The following is a 23087-nucleotide window of genomic DNA, read 5'->3' on the forward strand; positions in this document are numbered from 1 at the left end:
GCAAATGACATGAGATATTCTACTAGCTAAAGCATGCAAGCACTTTTGCATTAGTGTATTTTGGAACATGGACTATTAGTTAAAGATGAGGGAAAGACAAATGTCAAACTAAAGTGATGAAATTCTAGCTTGATTGTCCATTCACTACATCTGTTGATCAAGTAATATGAGAACAGGATTATTTTAATAGTTCTAAAATACCAGAAAATCACTGTTACGTTTTAGTGTCTCTGGACCAAATATTGGTCCAAGTGGTCAGGTTTTACCACAGGCTGTTCAATAGAGGCAAGCAGAGAAGCAGTCACTTGCCAGGATGTGGGACCTCCTGATTCCACTCCTGTTCTGGCCTCCAAAATCCTTCTGCATGCTGGGAAATAAAAAGCCTCCACAGAAGACAGCTCTATAATGTATAGGGAATGTGAAACTCCCAGCGTCCTCTTCTGCAGCTCCTATTAAAGGAATCACACCATGTCCATTGCAGAAAGAGAGCTCCCTGCCTGTAGAAAAAGGGTGAGGGTCCAGGATTTACCCTTTTATAAAATATGTCCTCACATTAGTATTTCTTTTTTACCTGGGTCAAGCTCACTTGTTCTTATTTCTGTTTTCCTATGCACTTCTGTGTTTAGAAATAACAGCTTGTGGCTCTTGAGCGAGAAGAAAATAATGTTGCTTCAGGCAAATTCTCAACAGAAATTTCTACTGAATCCTCACTCTGAGATGCAGAATTTTTTTAGAAGTGCAAGTAAGTGATTTCTATATATACTGAAGAACAGTTAGGAAACATTTTGCTGCCAATGGTGCTGTGTCAATAGCTGCTGAAATCCTTTTATTAGACATGGCATTACTGACACCACTTTTTCTGCATTACCTCTCATCTCAACACAACTCTGTATTTCTCCAGGCCATTACAGACAGACCTAATGTATATTAGGATCTCTCATTTACCATATACCTCCACAATGTTGTAAGTCCCCTTTGATGTTTGCTTTGTCTTGCTTTCTAATTCCTTTTCAGCTCCCAGGGGTTCAGCTCCCAGAGGTTCTACAAAGTGTCCAAGGCACCACTGAGATGTCCCTTTTCTTGTCTCCTTATATTCTCTCTGTTATTCTCTTCCCCAAGTGCATCTCTCTGCAGGCTCATGAGTAGCGTTGAGTGGAAAAAAAATCATCAGAAAATGTTATTTTGTCAAAACCAAAATATTTTATGGAAACAGTTGGATATCAATGCCATTTTTATAGGAAAGTTTTTGCGGTCTAGAGTTGACTCTCTGGTTCAGGGCCGGCTCCAGGCACCAGAATTCCAAGCTGGTGCTTGGGGCAGCATTCTGCAAGGTGCAGCAGTCCCCCTTGTTTTGCCCCCAAGCAGCACGCCGAATTGCCACCGCGGGCGGGGTGCGGGGTGCGGGGTAATCTGTGTGCCCTTAGGGCGGCAGGCGCGTTTCCGCGGTAGCGGCAATTCGGTTGCAGCTTCTATGTTTAGCTGTCCGGGGCGGCTTCAGCTAAACATAGAAGCTGCCGCCACGCGGAAATGCGCCTGCCGCCCTAGGGACATAGGGACTGCCCCCCTCCCGGTGGTGGCAATTTGGCGCGCTGCTTGGGGCAGTGAAAACTGTAGAGCCGGCCCTGCTCTGGTTAATTCCAAAGAGAGACAGAGAGATCTGAATCAAATAAAAAACCTGGCCTAGTCATTGGAGCAGGGACTCAAACTGGCCTTCTTAAAGCTAAGGTGTATGCCCTACCCACTGACCTATAGCACCACATGTGCTGGGACTAGTAAATAGTTGTGTCTTTTATACAAAGTGGAACAGCTTCAACAGGCAAGACTTGGCACTCCCCACCTGAAAATACCCCATACCCCAGTGGTTAGGACATTTATGAGAGAGATGTGGGTTAAAGTCCCTATTCTAATACCAAGGAGAGTGAACTGCAATCTCCTACATCTTGGGTGAGTGTGCTCATCACTGTGATACTGAGTAAAAGGGAGACACCTAGTCCTCCTCTGGCATGGTTTTGTGAGGCAGTCTGATCCAGCAGATGGTCTCTGAACACTCTCTGAGATTGGACAACTCAGACAACTTAGGTGGGGAATGCCTAACGAGGCTCTCGCTGGTGCTCAGGCATGAGCTAGCCATGGGCACCAGGACTAAGGCAGCTGTGCTCATATTCACTGGTGGAAATATAGGTGACTAGGGCTGTTTACCAGTGACAACTTAGGCATCTAGGGAATTTAGGCACTTACAGAGTTAAATGGCAGCTGAATGGGGCATTGAGGATTTTGGCACCCAAGGTGGCAGAAGGTACCTAAATCCCTCTGTGGATCTAGCCACTAGCAGACTGTCTATCTTAAGATTTTGAATTGCCACTCATCGCCATGGTTTCTGAGCACCTTCTGCATAAATATATTGTCAATATTGAAGTCTCTAGTGGACTTCATGGAGTATCTGACTCTTCTCGCTTTTGGGGAGATAGAAAACTCTGCTTAGTGTAGGGAGGGAAGTGGAGGTTGGAAGAGGCTAATGGTTAATGTTGTGAATGTCATTCTATTTATTATGGAAATGTTTTATCAAATAAGAAGCTTTTGGATTGTTTTCTAAAGGAGGTCAGATTCAGGGGTCGTCTAATCTCCACAAATTAATTCCACAGCTAGATACCCTCTACTGTGAACACATTCTCCTTGGCTCTTATGTGCTTTATTCTGGGGTTTGGGATCTGCATTATCCAAGATGAACACAGCTGTCTTGGGGGTTGGTGAATGTAAACTATTAATATTTTAATTATCTGTACACAGTTGTGAAAACATAAACTATGCATTTGGGTCCCACTTAAATAAGAGAACCGCTAACTACAAAAGTAAGCCAATGAAAATGGTCTTCAGTTTGGAGTGGTATATATTCTTAAATCCAGCTGAGCTACAAGTAATATGGATACTTTCCTAGGTATAACAACCACATAGAGACTTCTTTATCAGGGAATTTAAACAAAAAATCTGCAACTCCATTATACGTGTAATAATTCAATTGTTCCTATTTTTTTCCAATTACTTTTAAATAATGCATTTTGCTTCTAAGATACTAAAGCATAGACTGAAATAATTTCTTTTCTTTTTTTTTACAGAACTGCTCAGCTGAATTTACCAGGCTGACAGAGACTGACTAGCTCTGCTTAGAAAATAATATGTGGCAGGGCATCATCGGTTACATCTGTTCAGAATTTCATTTTGGCCTTGAGATGAATTTCCATATGGCAACAAGAACTCATACTATGCTGTCTATCTAATCACATGGATTACAATTTGTTATTTGCTTTCCAGCATCAAATAAGATCTATGACAATGGTGGTGAGGGAAAAATGAACAGCGTGGTTATATGCATTTCAGAACTGTCAGCAATTCCAGTTTGAGTTTCTAATCTACCCACAGCTCTGTGAACAAGATTTAATGCTGTACTCTGATCACACTGGTGACAGCTATCCAAACCTGAAATGGCTACACATCAAAAGATAAGTTATAAATCAATCACCTTACCATTTCAGGCTTAGGGGGATTTCTTCTTGGGAGAGACAACAAATCCTGCCAATTCTTCTGAAGTTTGGTGGCTTTGTCATATCGGCTATAATGCACTAGGAGAATCAGTGAGACAACCATTGTCACGTCACTTACAAGATCAGACTTGACTACCATGTGATTCCAGTCCAGTGATCACTGATTTATTCACTAGCCTATTTGTCTCATTTGTATCATAATTAATATTCACTGGTACAGTGCCTCATCTCTAACTGTTGATAACATTTTCTATTTTTAGAACTAGATTGACTAACTGCCACATTAGGTGCCTAGAATCACATAATCAGACCCTCTGGGATTCACACAACCCCTGCCTAACTGTTTCTGAGCCAAAATCACTTGGGACTTAAATTTTGTCTGTAAAATTTCCCTTCACACCATTCTGCCTCTGGGCACATGTATTGCTGGCCTACACCAGATGTCCATACGCCTAAACTCCAGTGTGATGCAGAAACCAGGAGAAATTAAACATTCCTCCACTGGTAAGCATGCTCAGAGCTCACCTACCAGAAGAGATGAGCTTACATGTGAAGGAGGACTTTCCTCGTAACTTTTTAGCCTAGTGGTTAGGGTACTTGCATACAGAGCTGGCTCTGGCTTTTTTGCCGCCCCAGCAAAAAATCACCTGCGGGCTGGCTGGAGCAGCGAATGGGCGGGGGGAAGAGGGGGACAAACAAACCTGTGGGCTGGCTGGAGCAGCGGGCAGGGGAGAAAAAAAACCAAAAGAAAACCTGTGGGGCGGACGGAGCGCAGGTGCAGGGGGACTCCCGGCTCTGCAGAAGTGCCCCAGCCAGCAGGGGGGAGAGAGAGAAGAGGAGCAACCAGGGCTTCCTTCAGCGGGGCACTTGCCACTCCGCCTGCCAGGAGAACTCCGTGCCGCTCCGGTCGGCAGGCAGGGGAGGACGTGGGCTGCACTGCTGGGCTTGCTACAGACTTGGCACCATTCCCAGCAGGACGCTCCCCTCCTCTGCGTTGCTGCCCCCTACAGGGCGGCCAAAGCAGTGAACCAAAAATTAAAAAAACCAAACCTGCGGAAGCGGCGAAGCAAAAAAAAAAAAAAAGGATTGGCGGGAATTCCGCCCCTTGGAATCTGCCGCTCCAAACACGAGCTTGCTCGGCTGGTGCTTGGAGCCGGCCTTGCTTGCACAGTATGTGAGACAATCCCCCACCCCACTTCAAGTTCCTCTCCACCTGTGTGGAAGAGGGGATTTAAACAGGGTGCTGCCACCTGTCAGATAAGTGTCTTAGTCACTAGACTATGGGATATTCTTATGGAGGGCTCCCTCAGTCTCTCCCGTTGAAGTTGTTTCACTGTGAATAATAAATAGATAAAATAATTTAAAAAAGAAATGGAGCAGTGGGAATGGATCCTGGATCTCCCACCTCAGTGCACGAGCCACCAAGATACAATGTCTGTGTCTCACTCCCTGTTTCTTTTGCTGTCTCTTTCCCCCCAGTATTGAAGCTGTTGCATTGTGACTAAATAATTAAAGACTCATTGGTCCTGAGAGAGAGAAAGAGATAAATTAATTCATATTCTGAATATGCCCTTGTGAGACAATCCTCTCAAGTTCTTGATATGCACCACTGATACACAGCAGCTTCAATTTCACTTCAAAATCTGTGTGTTCTGTGTCTCCTAAATTAAAGAAACACAAGTATATTTGCAAGTGTTTGCGTGCATGCAGTAGTGTGATTTATTTTGAAATAGTAATAATCACCAAAAAGTGAGGTCAATAAAATTAAGCAGTGATAGCTGGCAACCTACTGTGAACACTTTGTCAACTTGAACATACTGGATATGCACATTGAAAGTTAGTGATTCAGTTAGAATTCAGTGTCCTTCAAGAATATCAATTATATTACGGAATGCAATATAATGATAGGCTGATGTTCCCTATCTTCCCTAATTCTTTATGCGAGATTATGAAAACAGAAATCAGGATACGCATTATTTCACATGCCTAAATGACTTATGTAAGGCAGGCATTAAACCTGTAAGGATTAGAGAAAATAGGCAAGATACATAAATCACTGTAAAAATACTGGTGTGTTTACACTGACTACGCTATCTTAATCTGACCCATTTATTCTCAAATCACAGTGCCAATGTGTAGAGATCTGGCAATAGAGACTGAAAAAAGTTTGATAGAACTAGAATCTCAGGTTTGGAAAACATTGTGACTATGGTCAAAGCAAGCCCAAAGGGACATTTGAACAGGGAGGCAGGTGGGGTTCAATATTGGTAGATATAATTGAAAAGTACAAAACACTGAAGGTCATTCCAGCAAGTAGAAATAATGAGGACTAAATATAGCCAGTGAAACATTTTTTTTAAGTTAACATTTTTGTCCAGATTTATAAAAGTTTCTCAAATTTGTTTAGCAACTCTCACTGCAAGAGGATTTTGAGCACCTTTATCAGATAATCTTAGAGACCTATCTTACAAAGGGGAATTAATTTGCTAAAAGGCCAAGATCAGTTAGAAATATGGCAAATAGTAGATAGAATTTTAAATCTGTGAATTAGGCTGCTTGCTGATACCGTAAGGGATAAAGGATTCCCCCCCCCTTGTTGTACAGAAAAGGATTAACTTTGGGAGATACACATTCATAAGCAAAAAAAAAAAAAGGTAAGTTACAGTTGGAATATATACATCTAGTTTTAGATTTTGTTAAATGTTCATATTCTGAACATGTAAATGCATTAAGCTACAAATCCACCCCCAGACAGAATTCATAGTCAGAAAAGCCAAAGTTACAGAATTCTATGAAAAAAGAATTCTACCTTGCAATATATGACTCACTGAAAGAACAAATGATCAAAGGAACCATATATTAAACTAAAATCAGAGGCAGATCTAGGGATGAGCATAAATAATAAAATGTGGGATCAGATACTTGAGCTCACTTAAACCTCTTTTCTTGCAAACACTATGTATGTAAATTCACTGGGGCTACTTGTGTGCATAAAGTTAAGCATAGGATTGGTGCCTACTACTCTATGAATAAATTAACTGGATTAATAAACATTCCTCTCTTTTTAAAGTAGCAAAAGGAAGAATTGCTTTGGAATAGGGAGGAGATATTGATGCCCCTAATTCATCCAAATCCACAAAGGAAGACAAGGATTTAAACTGTTACAAAAATCAATAGTTTAAGTTTCAAACTTTGTAGTTCATGTGTTGTTTAGAATAGACTTGTTATCTTAATGTGATTAATATTATCTTGGTTTCAAATTCACCCTGCTCTTATTGTTCTTATTGGTTCCTTCATGACAAAGGAAGACATGAAGGAAATCTACCGGCACTGAAGGTTTGTATAAGCATCATAGTGACAGTCCCCTTGCCTGATGCAGTGCTATACATGTGCCTGTGAAATAGATGAGCATATAAACAAAAAATAAAGTTAAGGAAAAGTATAACACTCATTCACAGTTATTCATATGCAAATAAATGGGCCGTGCCTGCAAGCTGCTGATCGCCAGCTACAAGGTGATATAGACTTGATGGTGCACACCTTGAAGTCAGTGAATATTTTGCCATTGATTTCAGTGGACACAAGATGTACTTGCCCTCACCTTCCATTTTAGTTCAGTGCAAGAGAATTTAGTATCTTACAGAATAGAGATGCAGCATGTTAGTCTCTTGTCATAATTATTATTGTTACTTTTTCTTACAGTACCTTGCATCCAAGAATCATCCAGTACTTTACAAATATAAGTAATATTTCAGAATATGCCTAATTTCTCTTTTGATTTTGTTTCTGATGCCCAGGCACTGAACACCTAAAGATAGATCTTTAATTATCTTACATGCCTATACACTTTTTGATGTAACAGTTGTACAGAAAATCCTTAGCATATATTTAGGAAATAAAGTTTCAGATTTTCCTGTAAATAGCTCTGACATGGAAAGCTTCACTGACAGAAATAGTTTGTTCCAATACTCAGCTGGGAAGCGAGGGGAGAAAACAAACGCACAAAAACAAATACTAAAATTATTTTTTTTCATTCTTTAGTGAATTTGACCTGGATTTTACTACACAGGGACACAGCTAGACCCTGCACAGCTAACTCACATCACAATTCACACATTGTTCTAAAATGGAATGACACTCTTTTTTCTCCCCTTAGACATTCACACTTTTTAAAAACAAGATCTTACTGAATAAATTCAACATACAGACATTGGGGTATATGCTCAGCTGAGCTGTGAGGCAGACAGGAGAACAAAGAAGGGTAAAATGGGATTTAATACTTTGGAAGGAGGCAGAGGTTGTGTCTCTGCCATATGTTTCCCCTCACGGCACCAAGGGTCTGGGTAGCATGCACTGGGTCAGAAGGGAGAGAGCAGGAAGAGAAGTTGATCTCTGCAGCATGGTCCCCTCAGGAATCAGTGGATGTCTTTGTGAAAGTTAGTATGACTTCTTGTAGTCATTATCTTCCTCTCTATGTAAAGTTTCCTATTGAAAAGAGATTTTTTTTTTTTGCATTAGTGGACAAGCAATTTTTCAGCATGGCTTCTGTGAGAGATGTAGTGCCAAAAAGCAGGAGAGGTTAAGGCTTTGCCTACACTGCAAACTGAATGACAAAACCATCCCGGCCCCCCGAATAACAAAAGTTTTGCCAACGAAAAGCACTGGTGTGAACAGCACTTTGTTGGCAGGAGAGTTGTTCGGCTGACAAAGCTATTGCTGCTTGTTGGGGGTGGAAGTTTTTTGTTAGTGGTAGAGCTCTGTCCTGCTGACAAACAGCAGCTACACTGTGTGCCTTTTAGCGGCACAGCTGTAGTGGCACAGCCATGTTGCTAAAAGGTGCATAGTATAGACAAAGCCTCAATAGTACTGCTAACAAATAGCCCTACTACAGTATTCAATCTCCCCTTCAAGGAGTTGTGGGAAACCATGCTTTCCCTCACCTAGCACTCTTGTACAGTGAGTCTGGGCATTGATCTGAATTTTCAAATGTACAGAGGAGCTTGGCGTTGGGGCTTTGATTCTTGTCTCTCTCTAAATGTAATCATTTGTAGATAGGGATCTTCAATTTGGAGCTGAATGCTTTTGATCGGTAACATGCCTTACTATATGTGGGCAAATAATTTCTTATAATTGGTGTAACCGTGCCTTTGTGGGTCACAACTGAGAATACCCAAATCCAGCACAAACTGCTAACAAATAGAGTGGACACACCCCAAAACTGGAGGTTATTCTCCCCTGAGATATCCCAAACCAGCAACAAAAGTAAACTTCTGCTTCAACACACTGGCTAACAAGAAGTCATAAAAGCAGTTTCTTAGGTCCTTCTATCACCACCAGAAGCACTAGACTTAGAGATTAGTCGTTCTTTAAAACCAGTCTCCTCAAATAAAAGGTTCTTCTGATCCCAAAGGACCAGCCACACACCCAGGTCAGTATAAAACTCAGATCTTACCCAAAAATCATGCTGTTGCTAATCGTTTAGTATCTAAAATCTAAAGGTTTATTCAAAGAAAGAAAGAAAGAAAGTTAAAAATTAGTTAAAGGAATGAAATATATACAGTAATTGCAAAGTTCTTGGTTCAGGCTTATAGCAGTAACGGAATAAACTGCTGACTTTATGTCTTCCAAATCATTGGAAGGACCTTAGTCCCTTGGTTAGAATGCTCCCATTAGTATAAGTCCATAGTCCAGAGGTTTGAGCAGGGAAGAGGCAAAATGGAGGTGTTTCCAGGGCCTTTTATATCTTCAGACATGTGGAGGGAATCCCACTGTTCCTACTGTGGAAAATTACAGTAACAAGATGGTGTTTGGAGTCACATGGACAAGTCACATGTTCATGCATCATTTTGCCTAGTCATAGCAGGTAAGTCCATTAAGAGCAGATAGGTGTCTTCCATTGTAAGTTAAGTGTCCTTTAGTGCAGGGGTTCTCAACCTTTTTCTTTCTGAGGCCCCCCAACATTCTATAAAAACTCCACTGCCCACATGTGCCACAATAACGGGTTTTCTGCATATAAAAGGCAGGGCTGGCATGAGGGGTAGCAAGCCGGACAATTGCCTGGGGCCCCATGTCACAAGGATCCTCGCAAAGCTACATTGCTCAGGCTTCAGCTTCAGCCCCAGGTGGCAGGACTCAGGGCCCCAGGCTTCAGCCCCATGCGGTGGAACTTCACATTTCTACTCTGGGCCCTAGCAACTCTAATGCTGGCCCTGCTTGGCAGCCCCTTTGAAACGTGCTCATGGCCCCCCAGGGGATCCTAGACCCCTGGTTGAAAAACACTGTTTTAATGGACCATCCTACTTGAATAGTTCCTTCAAGTGTGCAGGGTAAATACCTTGTGCGCATAACCCCAGGAGCAAACATTTGAAATACAGGTATAGAGCCAATACTTATAACTTCAAATACAAAAATGATACATACATATAAATAGCATAATCATATTCAGCAAATCATAACATTTCCATAAACATCTTACATGCCACATTTTGTACAAGATGTGTTGCAAATTTAGAACAGTGGTTGCAACAATGATCTATATTGTCATATTTTAATCAAATAAAATTGTTAGGGGGCTTATTCCTTCAACCTCTCACTTCCCTGTTCCTTCTTGCATGAACAGAGAGTAACACTACCCGAAGTCCGAAGCTGAAAACAATTCAATGTTTATTGGGGTGAACTTCTAGAAATCATGATTCCAGTTTCCTTCCTCAGTGTCCCCCTTCCCAGCTCTGACACCACAGAGACTTGCCTGTGTCCCTGTTTCCATTCCCTGTTCCCATTCCCCCCTCTTAGCGAAAATGATTCCAATTCCCGCGCTCTGATTCCCTGTTCCCATCCCCCCCTTATTTCCTGATTGACTGCAAACTGTATAGTAAAACTTGAGTTCTGCTTAAGCTATACCTTAACCAATCATTTTACATTTAACCAGTAAACCAGTTATTTAACCAATTATATCCCACCACCTTAATTGGTTTACACCAGGGGTAGGCAACCTATGGCACAGGTGCCGAAGGCAGCACGCAAGCTGATTTTCAGCGGCACTCACACTGCCCGGGTCCTGGCCACCTGTCCGGGGGCTCTGCATTTTAATTTAATTTTAAATTAAGCTTCTTAAATATTTAAAAAACCTTATTTACTTTACATACAACAATAGTTTAGTTATATATTATAGACTTATAGAAAGAGACCTTCTAAAAACATTAAAATTATTACTGGCACACGAAACCTTAAATCAGAGCGAATAAATGAATACTCGGCACAGCACTTCTGAAAGGTTGCCGACCCCTGGTTTACACCCAAAAAAATTAATTATACAGTAGATAGAAACAATCACAGAACCAGACAGAGATTATACAGACAAAAAATAGAGAAGTGGAAACTACAGTGATAGAAAAATACAGAAATGAAGATTTCACATCCCAGCTATTGATAGGTGAGTTGTTGCCAGACAGAATGCTATCAAACTAAGTTTTCTTTTACATCTTCTAGGCCAGGGATTGGCAACCTCTGGCACGCGGCTCGCCAGGGTAAGCACCCTGGCAGGCCAGGGCCAGTTTGTTTATCTGCCGCATCGCCAGGTTCGGCTGATCGCGGCTCCCACTGGCCGCGGTTTGCCGCTCCAAGCCAATGTGGGAGGTGGGAAGCCGCAGCCAGCACACCCTACGCGGCAGGTAAACAAACTGGCCTGGTCCGACAGGGTACTTACCCTGGCGAGCCATGTCCAGAGGTTGCCGACCCCTGAGAAAGGCTCTTCCCTTTCTGTGGAGGTAATAAGAATTTCAGGACAGGATTGTATTCCTAACAGCCCAATAGAACCTTATTTCAATGTGACTAGTTTGGAATGTAAAGATGTGACCGTACACTTCCCAGCTTATGGCTGGCCTCTGCTGGTTAGCCAAAGAACAGGGCCTCAGACTGTCACAGTAAGAGAAGGCCCTTACACAGACAGACAGTGATTTTGATTCTTTCTTTTATACCTCTATAACTAGCTTAGTGATAAGAATACACCTAAATTCTTAAAGTATAGGCCTTTGCTGACAGGCTTGAATATCTATATCCCAACAAATATCACAATGAGCAAACTATAAAACAGATATAAAAATGAGGCCCCAGTAAACCCTGCAAGGTGAATCTTGCACAGGTTCTGACTTGTGCTTCCCACAAATTTAGAAAGGTGCTCTGTGTATTTCTTCTGCAGTATTGAGATGCTGTTCTATGACACCTTCTGGTCCTCTTTAGGGCAAGGTTAGCATGTCAAAGGCAGGGCCAGTGTGTGATGCGCTCTGAGGTCCTCACTGATGACATAGTCCCTCGAAGACTACAGCAAATTAAGGTAGCTCTGAGGCTACCTTAATTTGCACCTAGGACTACTTTGTTTTTGTCTACATGCAAGATCAAGAGTGCAGAAAGATGTACTAAAGCTATGTGTGAATCCCTGCCCATTTGCTAGTGTTAAAAAAATCGTAATAATTTGTTTATTTACTAGTAGAATCTATGCCATGCTAGGCACTCTCCAGTCAGAAAAGAACTAGTACTCTCTCTTAGGAGTTCATCATTTGCGCACACAGAAATTTGATTCATTTAACATCTTTGTTTTTTAAAATCTTGTCAAGTGTATGTGTTGTTGCCCTGGATGTGTAGATAATTTGTTCCATCATCCAAGACTTCCCTGAAATTCTGTAAATGTAGTTTTAAACTTTATGAACTCTATTGCTAGGAGGATAACATATTTCAGTACTTTAATGACCCTGCTGCAGTGCAGTAGATAATGAGAAGGTGTTTCATTTCTAGCTTATTCGTACTGCAAAGAGAAAATATTTTCAGAATCTGTAACAAAAGGTTTACTGTCAGTGTTTTGAATCTTGAAGAATTCTAGAACATGCATCTATTTATTTGCAAATATTTCATAGCATTGTGAGATTCAATATGTAATTTATTCAAGTGAAAGGTGGTATTTAAAAAAGGTGAGCCCCATATTATGTGTAGGATTAATTTTTTGTGGTACAGTGTAAAATAGAATGGCTTAGATAAATTAATAAAAATATAGTATATATCTAGCTGCCTTGCTACTCTTATCCATTTTTATCCCTAATAATCACATATCCGAAAATTTAACAGAACTACAGTACTAAATATTTTGCCTATTACACTACAGTTGTAAGTTTAAACAAATACAGTTTGGAACATTTTGACAGTGCTTATAAAAAGATATTCCAGAACTATATATTTTGCTTTATCTAATTTGATATGATAAAAGGTATTAAACATATATTGTAAGGCATTTTTGGACCAAGTTCTGTTGTGAGTAGAATTTAGTCCATATTCTGTAAAATATAAATAACTGTCTATTTAAAATTGTTGCTGCTTGTGGTAATATGTATAAAAAGCCCATTGTATTGCCCCACTCTTGTGCATATTGATGTAGTCATATATGTTGCTCTCCTAATGGCTCAGAGTTTGAAGGAAATTAGCACTTCCTGGGAGGTCCTCAACATCTTAGCCAATGGCAATTTAAGGCACTGAGCATAGCCATAAAATGTTCAGCATTTTGCTGGATCAGTCCCTAAGGTAAGAAGTTTGTTTAAAATTATTTTTTCAGATTTTAATACGCTACACCAGGGGTGACCAATCTATGGTCCACAGGTCATACATGGCCCACCAGAGCATTTCATAAGGCCCAGCGCCTGTTTCAACACCATATACTAACAGTAGATTCATTAGCGTTTTGTCATCATGTTTACATCCTAGTTTACACAAATGTGTAAATAGACAATATCACACATAGAAACAACCCATCTAAATACATACGAAACAAGCTGATCTGAAAATTAGAGCTAAACAATTAAATAATTAATCGTGATTAATCACGTGATTTTAAAAAAATCATCATTAATCACATGAATAATCGCACAGTTAAACAACAGAATACTATTTATTTAAATAATTTTTGATATTTTCTACATTTTCAAATACATTGATTTCAGTTAGAACACAGAATACAAAATATACAGTGCTCACTGTATATTATTTTTATTACAAATATTTGCACTGTAAAAAAAAAATAGTATTTTTCAATTTACCTAATACAAGTACTGTAGTGCAATCTCTATCATGCAAGTTGAATTTACAATTGTAGACTTATGTACAAAAAAACCTGCACTCAAAAATAAAACAATGTAAAATTTTAGAGACTACAAGTCCGCTCAGTCCTACTTCTCTTTCAGCCACTTGCTCAAACAAGTTTGTTTTCATTTAAGGGAGATAATGCTGCCTCCTTCTTGTTTACAATGTCACCTGAAAGTAAGAACAGGCATTCACATAGCACTGTTGTAACTGACATCACAAAATATTTATGTGCCAGATGCACTAAAGATTCATATGTCCCTTCATGCTTCAACCACAATTCCAGAGGACATCCGCCCATGCCGATGATCAGGGCCGGCATTAGCAAGTGCGGGGCCCAATTCGTACTCACCCGGCGCCGCTCCGGGTCTTCGGCAGCACTTCGGCAGTGGGTCCTTCACTCGCTGTGGGTCTTTGGTGACACTCAAGGACCCGCTGCCGAAATGCCGCCAAAGACCCGGAGCAAGTGAAGGACCTGCCGCCAAAATGCCGCCGAAGACCCAGAGTGCTGCTGGGTGAATAAAAATTAAAAAACACTGGCACGGGGCCCGATTCCGGGGAATCAGGCGAATTGGCCTAAAGCCAGCCATGCCGAGGATGGGTTCTGCTTGATAATGATCCAAAGTGGGGTGGACCGATGCACTTCCATTTTCATTATCTGAGTCAGATGCCATCAGCAGAAGGTTGATTTTTTTTGGTGGTTTAGGTTCAGTAATTTCCGCATCAGAGTGTTGCTGGTTTTACTCTTCTCAAAGCATGTTCCACACCTCCTCCCTATCAGATTTTGGAAGACACTTCAGATTTTTAAACCTTGTGTTGAGTTCTATAGCTATCTTTATAAATCTCATATTGGTACCTTCTTTGTGTTTTGTCAAATCTGCAGTGAAAGTGTTCTTAACATGAACAACATGTGCGGGGTCATCATCCGAGATTGCTATAACATGAAATGTATGGCATAATGTGAGTAAAACAGGGCAGGGGACATGCAATTCTCCTGCAAGGAGTTCAGTCACAAATTTCATCATCAGCATGCAAGTATATCTTCTGGAATGGTGGGCAAAGCATGAAGGGGAATATGAATGTTTAGCATATCTGGCACAAAAATACCTTGCAATACTGGCTACAAAAGTGCCTTGTGAACACCTGTTCTCACTTTCTGGTGACATTATAAATAAGAAGCAGGCAGCATTATCTCCTGTAAATATCTGAGCGAGTGGCTGAACAAGAAGTAGGACTGAGTGGATTTGTAGGCCCTAAAGTTTTACATTGTTACTGCACTCAAAAATAAAACAAAAAAAATCTACATTTGTAAGTTGCACTCTCATGATAAAGAGATTGCACTACAGTACTCGTATAAGGTGAATTGAAAAATACTATATTTGTATTGTTACAGTGCAAATATTTGTAATAAAAATAATGTAAAGTAAGCACTATACACTTTGTATTCAGCGTTGTAATTGGAATCAATATATTTGAAAATGTAGAAAAACATCCACAAATATTTAATAAATTTCAATTGGCATTCTATTGTTTAACAGTGTGATTAAAAGTGTGATTAATCCTGATTAATTTTTTAAATCACGATTAATTTTTTGAGTTAATCATGTGAGTTAACTGAGATTAATCAACACCTCTACTTAAAATATAAATCAATACAGGTGACTTTAACTCTTATTAAAATATGTAGAATCTGTTTGGCCCACACAAGGTTGTGCTTAGGTTTATGCAAGCCCTCTTGTGTAATAAAGTTGGGCACCACAGCTCTACACCTTAACTCAGTGGTTCCCTATTGTTTCTTAGCTCTTGGCAACATATTTTTTAAACAGAGAATGTATTGGTTTAGGCCCCGATTCAGGAAGGAATTTAAGAATGCACATATATTTAAACATGTGAATAGTATCATGAAATTGTATTGGAAGCAGTCTCAGTTGGAATTAAGATACCAATTTTGTGGTCCTTACTCATGTTTGTGAACTCACACAACTAGACCCATTAGAGTTGATGGGATTCCTTGCAGGAGTAATGGTTCCACAAGTGGCTCCTATTTCTTCAATTACTTAATTCTTCAATTACTGAGGGCTTGTGCAGCGCTGGTCATCCAACTGTGTAGGCTGCTAGCTGGTGTGGTGCCTGCTCACAGTGTGTGTGTGGCCACAGTGGCACACAGTGCTGGTGTTGTGTGGCTGTATTTGTGTGGCGCATTTGGCAACTATATGCTTGCTGGCTGCAGCAGCACCAGGGCTTCACAGGCAACTGTGGGGTGGTGTGTGGAGGGGTGGAGGGTGGAGAGAGAGGGAAGGAGTGGAAGAGAGAGAGAGGAGCCAACACTGTGTGTTTTGTTCCTGGATTGAAAAAAACAAAAAAAATCACGAGCCCTTAGTCTTAACTACAGCCTGCAAACAGCCAAACTCCAACTCTCCGACTCCTCACCTCACACCCTGTCTCCTGGCCTGGGAAGGGGAAGGAGAGAGAGAGGAAGAGGGAGAGTGGATTTTGGAGTTTAGCTTTTAAATCACAAAAATGAAAAAAAATTCACGAACTCTTGTCTTAATGTGGTCTTACAGCCTGCCAGCCTGCTTTTCTGCAAAAACAACAAACATTCCCTCCCTCTCATTTGATCGCTTCCACACAGACACACACAGCTCTCCTGTGTTGTGTGTGATTGTTTTTTTTTTTTTTTAAGCAAGCAGAGCTTCTGATCGTTCGTCACAACAAAACAAAAGAGAGGCTGCATAACAAAAAAAAAGAAAAATTTAAAAAAAGTTAAAAGCTTTCTCTCTGATCTCCTCCTGGGAGGCAAATAAATGTGTGGTGTGTCCACTTGATGAGCAGCGCGCTGGATCACCAGCGCTGCAAATACACCACACCCCAACCAGCAGCTGCCAGCAGCAGCGCTGCAGCCAGGAGTTGCAGCGCTGGATGCCTGTATGTATGGGGACGGTTACTAATTGCAGCGCTGGAAAGCCTCTACCAGCGCTGCAACTTGCAAGTGTAGCCAAGCCCTGAGATTCAAGGAAGAAGGATGGATCTCAGATAAATAGTGTTTCCTCCCCACCCCACCCTACCTCACCCCAAAACTATACTTGTAATAGATGAGACTGTTTAGGCCCAGATCTTGTGTATTTAATTATAGATTCTGACTGGAAAACATCTGGATTATCAAAAGCCATGATAAAGAATTTTATTTTTATATTTTATTTCCCCCCTATATCTACAGGCTACTTTGCATTAAATGACAGTAGTCTTTTTAGAACTATAGGACCCAATCATTTGTTGGTGTAAGTTGGCAAGCTCCTGTACCAATTTATACCAATGGACAATTTGGCCCCCAATTTTGCTGGCAAAATAATTACCCCAAAGAGTATCTCCTGCATAATGTTGCTTTATTTACATCAAAGCTGCTTGTATTTAATTTTCTTGTCATTTAGTGATTTTCCATATGGGAAGCCCATTAACATAGATTTATATTAAAAAAGTTAAGTCATCCTTCCAATTTCCCTAAACCTAGAGATTTAAGGATAATATAGTTTCTTAAATTGCCATATAAAGGGAGACAATTTAAGAAGGAAAGGAAGACAGTTAGAAGTATGTGAAACAATCTGCATATTATACAATAGTCAAGGGAAAAATCATCTTTATCAAAGCCACTCTGCTTATCAAGGTTAAGGGGAAAGTTATCCATCTATCTATTTAAATACGAGTCATTATTTATTATTAAATGCTGAGAATGCTTTAAATACTTTGCAAGACACAAAATACTTATAGGCCTTGCACTAGCTGATGACCTGGACTTTTGTATTGAGCTTCATGTAATTTTCTCCATGCTTAAGGCTGCTGTAAAAGTTTTACGTAAGTTGATTTAATATGATTAAACAGGTTAAAATATTAAAATGTACCTTATGGGCCATTGTTCAATGACTATGCATTGTTCAGACAGACATTGGATAATTATTGTTCTGCAAGTAAGGCAGGTTAACTTTTGACCTGACAACTAAACAAAAATTAATACAGTCTTGGGTATACTAACTTTTCTTGGCAACAACCACAAGGCCCTCTGTTTTGCTTCCCCCTCCATACCACATCTCTACCATTTGTCCTAGTGTGCAAACCCAGATCTGGTCTGTAGAGTCTGGGGATGGGAAGGGGAAGTGCAATAAAAGAAATCCAGACCTCTCTTTCACACAAATGAGATATCCACACATGGATGGGGGTGGTGGTGGTGGGGAGGGGGCATGGTTTGTCTTTACCAAATACCATACACTGAATAAATATGTGGTTTTCTTTACATAGAAAATCCAAATCAAGGTAGCAATTACACTGTACAAGGTTCCATGCTGACCACAAGCTTTCTTCTAAGATTTTGGCTGACACCTTAAATAAAATTATAGGAAATGAATGATTGAAAATGAGGCAAGAATTGTTCCACAGAAGTAAGCAGTGGGTAATCCCCAACCACTGCTTATCACTATATAATCTATAGATAGCTTACAGACATTAGTAGACATAGCATTAAACACAGAAAAGGTCTTTGATAGCACTGAATGGCAGTATTAAAATTATGACCTAAATCTTTTGTCCAGAGTTATATATGGTTTCAACAGTTTGTCCACAGACGGTTTGATCTAAAGCCCACTGAAAATTGTAGAAAGTGAAGATATAATACAGACAAATGGTTTAAGGAATCGTTTCTTTCTCTCTTGCTTAAGTAGGCAGGATTGCACCTTACCGTTGCTTTTTGCATTAGTTTTAGAATGCTAGCAATCACTATCAGAAGCAGAGAGCATATATCAGATAGAGTGGGTGGCTGACTATACAAGTTACTTCTGTAGGTGGATGACATCCTATTATTACTATTTTTCTATAGTTCAGTTTTGCTCAATAAAAATGTATTACATTTTGAAATTCAGATAGAAAAGGCCTTTAAATATGATAGTTCACTAACAGTGGGATATAATCCTGGAAACTCAGTAAGGTACAGATAGAGATTTTAAATTCTGTTTAATCCATTTTAAAATACTTTATCCAACTTCAAGCAGCCTATTCAGACATGGTTTTTTAAGGACAATCGGTATAGGATGCCTCAAGCAAATAATTCTGATATTTGCCATTTCCTATGCTCATGCCTATATATACAATCAGTCTGGACTCAAGTACTGCAAAGAAGGGAGACAATTGTGGGAAGTTGTAGAGAAGCAATGACTCATGGGTGCAGCACCTCCTGCTGGTTGTCTGGGAATTAGCTCTTTTTCAGCTCCAGAGCACCCTCTGCTGGCTGGTATCCCACCAGCCACTGGCCCCAGGTCCCTGCAAGACCCCAGTGCCCCTTACCCTGGGGTTCTCCCCCTGCACTACCCCCACACACTGGGTCTCCCCCACAGGGGAACCCCTAACCCTCTAACCCCACTTTGCCTTAGTAGCTACTGCCAGTCATCATCTAGCCACCTCTCACTTCAGTCTGTAATAGCCACTCATCATTGTCAAGGGGTTAGGACCTGCTGCCTTTACCTATCCCTGGGCTGCCCTTCTGCAGTCCCAGTACCTTTTGTAGGCCTTCACCAAGGCCTGCAGCCTGAGGGTTTACCAGGCTGGAGCTCCCCAGCAACCTTTGCCCTTCCCCAGCACTGCTCCACCTCAGGAACCTTTCTCTCAGGCAGCTAGCCCTTCTCACTCCAGGGCTAGAGTGAGACTCCCACAGCTTCTGGCCCACAGTCCTCTTATTAGGGCCAGCTGGGGCTTTTTTCCCAATCCACCTACCCTTTCACAGATGCGGCCCTCTCCAGGGCTGCTTTTAAGCCTTGTTTTTTCAGGAATGGGCATCTGCCCCACTACAAAAGTATAATACTTTACTCTAGTAGTGTTACTTTTGCATGATGTCATTGACATTAAAATATATTGCATTGAACCATGAAGTAGATTCTGTTAGCAATATTATCTACGAAGAGATTATTGTTGCATAAATGGCAGAATCCAAATTCATTGCCATGCCAGGACTGAATTTGGTATGGGATAAACCAATTTTGGGGCAGAACTGGTCTACAGATTGAATAATGAGCTGGAAAAATGTCAGCACTTATTGGAACAATTTCTGAAAATACAGATTAATTTAAATGTGTGAGAAAGAAAAATTAGTCCCTAATAGTACACAAGAGTATTGAAACATCATTTCTTTCTTTTTTTCTTTTTTATCTCTTTTTGCAGTGTTTATATCATGATGCTTTAGAAAAAGGGAAAATAAGAGTGATAGTTTCATACTGATATTATTTCTGAAGAAATATTATATATATACACCAACCTACCCATCTAATCTTAGGGTATTGCATTGCATGAAAATAGATTGGCAATGGAAAAATCCCTGGCTTTTTTCTCTTTTGAGGTTATATATAAACCAAGCTCAGGGGGGAGTCTTTGTTTTGTGCAGGGGTCAAATGGTGAATGAGGACCAGCTGGTACTGTGAATGTCATTCTGGTTATGGTGGAAAAAATGGTACCTGTTAAGAAAGTTTCTCAGCATTTCCTAAAAGTAGCCAGACTCTGGCACTATCTAATCTCCTTTGGAAAGTAATTCTAGACCCTTCCCATTAAATGAGAATGCTCTGTAAGAAAAAATATGAAATCCAATAAGTAATTTGAATTCCCTTTGTCTTTTTCATTTATCTTTGGTGTTTCATTCTTTGCATATTTTTGTTGTGTGTATACAGTAATAAAACAGAAAAGTACAAAACAATGAAAACATATTGTAAATGTGTAAATAATATTCCTATGAATTATGTACCAACATACCAAAGTGCAAGAATTAGAGTTAATGAATTTCTATATGTCTTAGGAGTGTGCAGTTTTTCTATCAAAGCAACATTTCAATAATTGCCATGTCAACTATTCATTAAAAGATAAATAAAAATGCTTCTCATTAAAACCGAAGAAGTCTCCCATTATATCTATGATGAATCTAGACCTTTAGACAGGTTCTCAGACTATGAAAGAACAAACTATATTAGCAAACTTTAGGTGGGTAGCAGATATGTTTCCTTCTTAGAGATAAACCCATAAATCACTGGATGATAGGCATAGGACCCAAAAGGACTGAATGAAAAGGGCAAAATAATTATACCCATCATCATAAGTGCCAACTGCATGGGTGCTCCGGGGCTGGAGCAGCCACAAGGAAAAAATCCTGAGCATCCACCAGCAGCCCCGCTATCAGCACATCCCCCTCCACCCAGCAGCTCCTGCCTACCAGTGGGCCCTGCCAATCAGCGCCTCCTCCTCCCTCCCAGCTAGGGTGACCAGACAGCAAGTGTGAAAAATCGGGACGGGGGTGCGTGGTGGTAGGCCCCAAATATCGGGACAGTCCTTATAAAATCAGGACATCTGGTCACCCTACTCCCAGTGCCTCCTGCCCAGCACAGTCATCTGTTTTGCGGTGTGTAGGAGGCTGTATGTGGCATGCTTGGGAGAGGGGGCAGAACAGAGTAGGAAGAGGTGGAACAGGGGTGGAATGAGAGGTGCAAGGTGCAAGGGGAGAAGAGGTGGGGCCTTGGGGAAAGGGGTGGACGGGGGTGGGGCCTGAGCCAAAGCCAGGTGTCGAGCACCCCCCGACACACTGAAAGTTGGTGCCTGTGCCCATGATCACTGCTTACCTTCATCAAAAAGTAATTTGCTTTACTCAGTCATTGTAGTGTTTTCTGAGTAAACTCCCATTAATTTCAAGAGGGCCAGGATTTCACCCTTAAAATTTTTCTGGACTCTACTGTTAGTAATAAGGAAGAGGTGGGGATGTGGTTTTCATGTGCAATATTTGATGTTGTCACAGATATATGAGAGAGAACTCTCATGAAGTAGCTATTGTATTCTGATTCCATTTATACTGTTGAAATATTGTTTGTAATGCACTCTATAAGGCAGGGATTGGCAACCTTTGGTACACGGCTCACCAGAGTAAGCACTGTGGTGGGCTGGGCCGGTTTGTTTACCTGCCCTGTCCGCAGGTTCGGCCGATCATGGCTCCCACTGGCCGCGGTTCACCGCTCCGGGCCAATGGGGGCTGTGGGAAGTGGCGACCAGCCCATCTCTCAGGTCACGCCTCTTTGCTCATTCTCTCCTGGAGGTCATATGCGTATGCCCGGATACTTTCACTGGGGTCCTGTTTTCACTCAATGAACTCCTTTATTCGAGTTCCAATAGATATCTTGTCTCCATACACTTCTAGGAAGGGTTCAAATACCTTTTCTTCATCTTTCTTGTCCATCATTGCCATGAACTTTACTGTGGCCTTGGCCTGGCCCTTAAGGTGCTCCTCTATGAAGTCCACATGATCTTTTTCAGGTACTCTTAGCACACGCAGAGCCGCCTTCATACACTTGACCCACTCTTCTACCGTAATGTCTCCTGGTCTAATCAGGAAGCCACCAAACTCTGTGACCTTCCACTTCCATGGGACATAAATAGTAGGGGGTTTCTTAGCTTGGTCTATTACTGCCTTAGCCAGTGATAAGGCTTCTCTCTGTTCAGTTATAGCTTGTTGTAATGCCTCCACTTGGGCTGATAATCTGTGCTTTCACTGCTAAAGCCCTTGGGAGTTTCCTATCACTACAATCAGAGAGACAACAGGAGGAGGAAATAGAAATATGCAAAAGAAGGTTAATAGAAGGTCTGTGGCTAGGGAATCCTTGATTTAAATGGAATCAGAAGCCCCACTTCTTATTAGAGTAATGACTATAGCAAGCTGGAATTATGAGAATGCAGTTGGTAAAGGGGAAAAAAAGTTGTAACCTCATGTCAAGTCATAAGTGAATATGAATATAATTTGTTTTACTGCAATTTGAAAATACATACATAAAAAAGTATGTCAGAGTTCTAAAAAGTCCTTATCATCAGTTTCTGGTGCTCTGAGCTCCTAGATAAAGCATGAATCTCGAACAGCAAGCTCTTACCTTCAGAAGCACTTTTCAGCATGTCACCTTTTTATCAAAAAAAAGTTTCAGCTTTTTTGCCCTAAGATGATGAGATAGAATGATTAGCTACTAGAAAGAGTCTCTGTCAATCTTGAGCTGTGAAGTCAACTGAGAAAAAATAAATGCATCCAGCAAAATATTAAGATGACATTTGCATACTTCATTATCTTTTTCATGGAGCTAACTAAAGCCTAAAATGTTAAAATCCTGTTGCATAAAGAAAATATACAAATGCCACTAAACATGAGGGACTACAGTTTCAAATAAAATGACTTGCAGAATACACAACTTGTCAGACATGTTGCTCTTGATCTCTAATTTTTCCTTCCCCATTTCAGCTACCCAATTCTTTCTGTGACAGCTCATTTTAAACTCTGGCTGTCTCTGATCCTGATTCATGTGAGTCCTGCAGTCTCTTTGGGTATGTCTACACTGCAGTGTAAGCCCAGGACTAGTGGGACTTAAGTGATCTGAG

General features: G+C 40.8%; 1 long non-coding RNA gene across 1 annotated transcript; it reads right to left on the reverse strand.

Moving 5' to 3' along the window:
• Nucleotides 1-1072: 1072 nt before the first annotated feature.
• LOC120385214 lies at nucleotides 1073-22631 on the reverse strand. The gene is made up of 3 exons (XR_005589376.1): nucleotides 22592-22631; nucleotides 3523-3617; nucleotides 1073-1128 (listed from the first exon to the last, which is right to left on the reverse strand). It is a non-coding gene; the product is annotated as an uncharacterized LOC120385214 (long non-coding RNA).
• Between the last annotated feature and the right edge of the window lie 456 nt (nucleotides 22632-23087).

Source organism: Mauremys reevesii, linkage group 1, assembly GCF_016161935.1.
Source record: "Mauremys reevesii isolate NIE-2019 linkage group 1, ASM1616193v1, whole genome shotgun sequence".
Lineage (NCBI taxonomy): Eukaryota > Metazoa > Chordata > Testudines > Geoemydidae > Mauremys > Mauremys reevesii.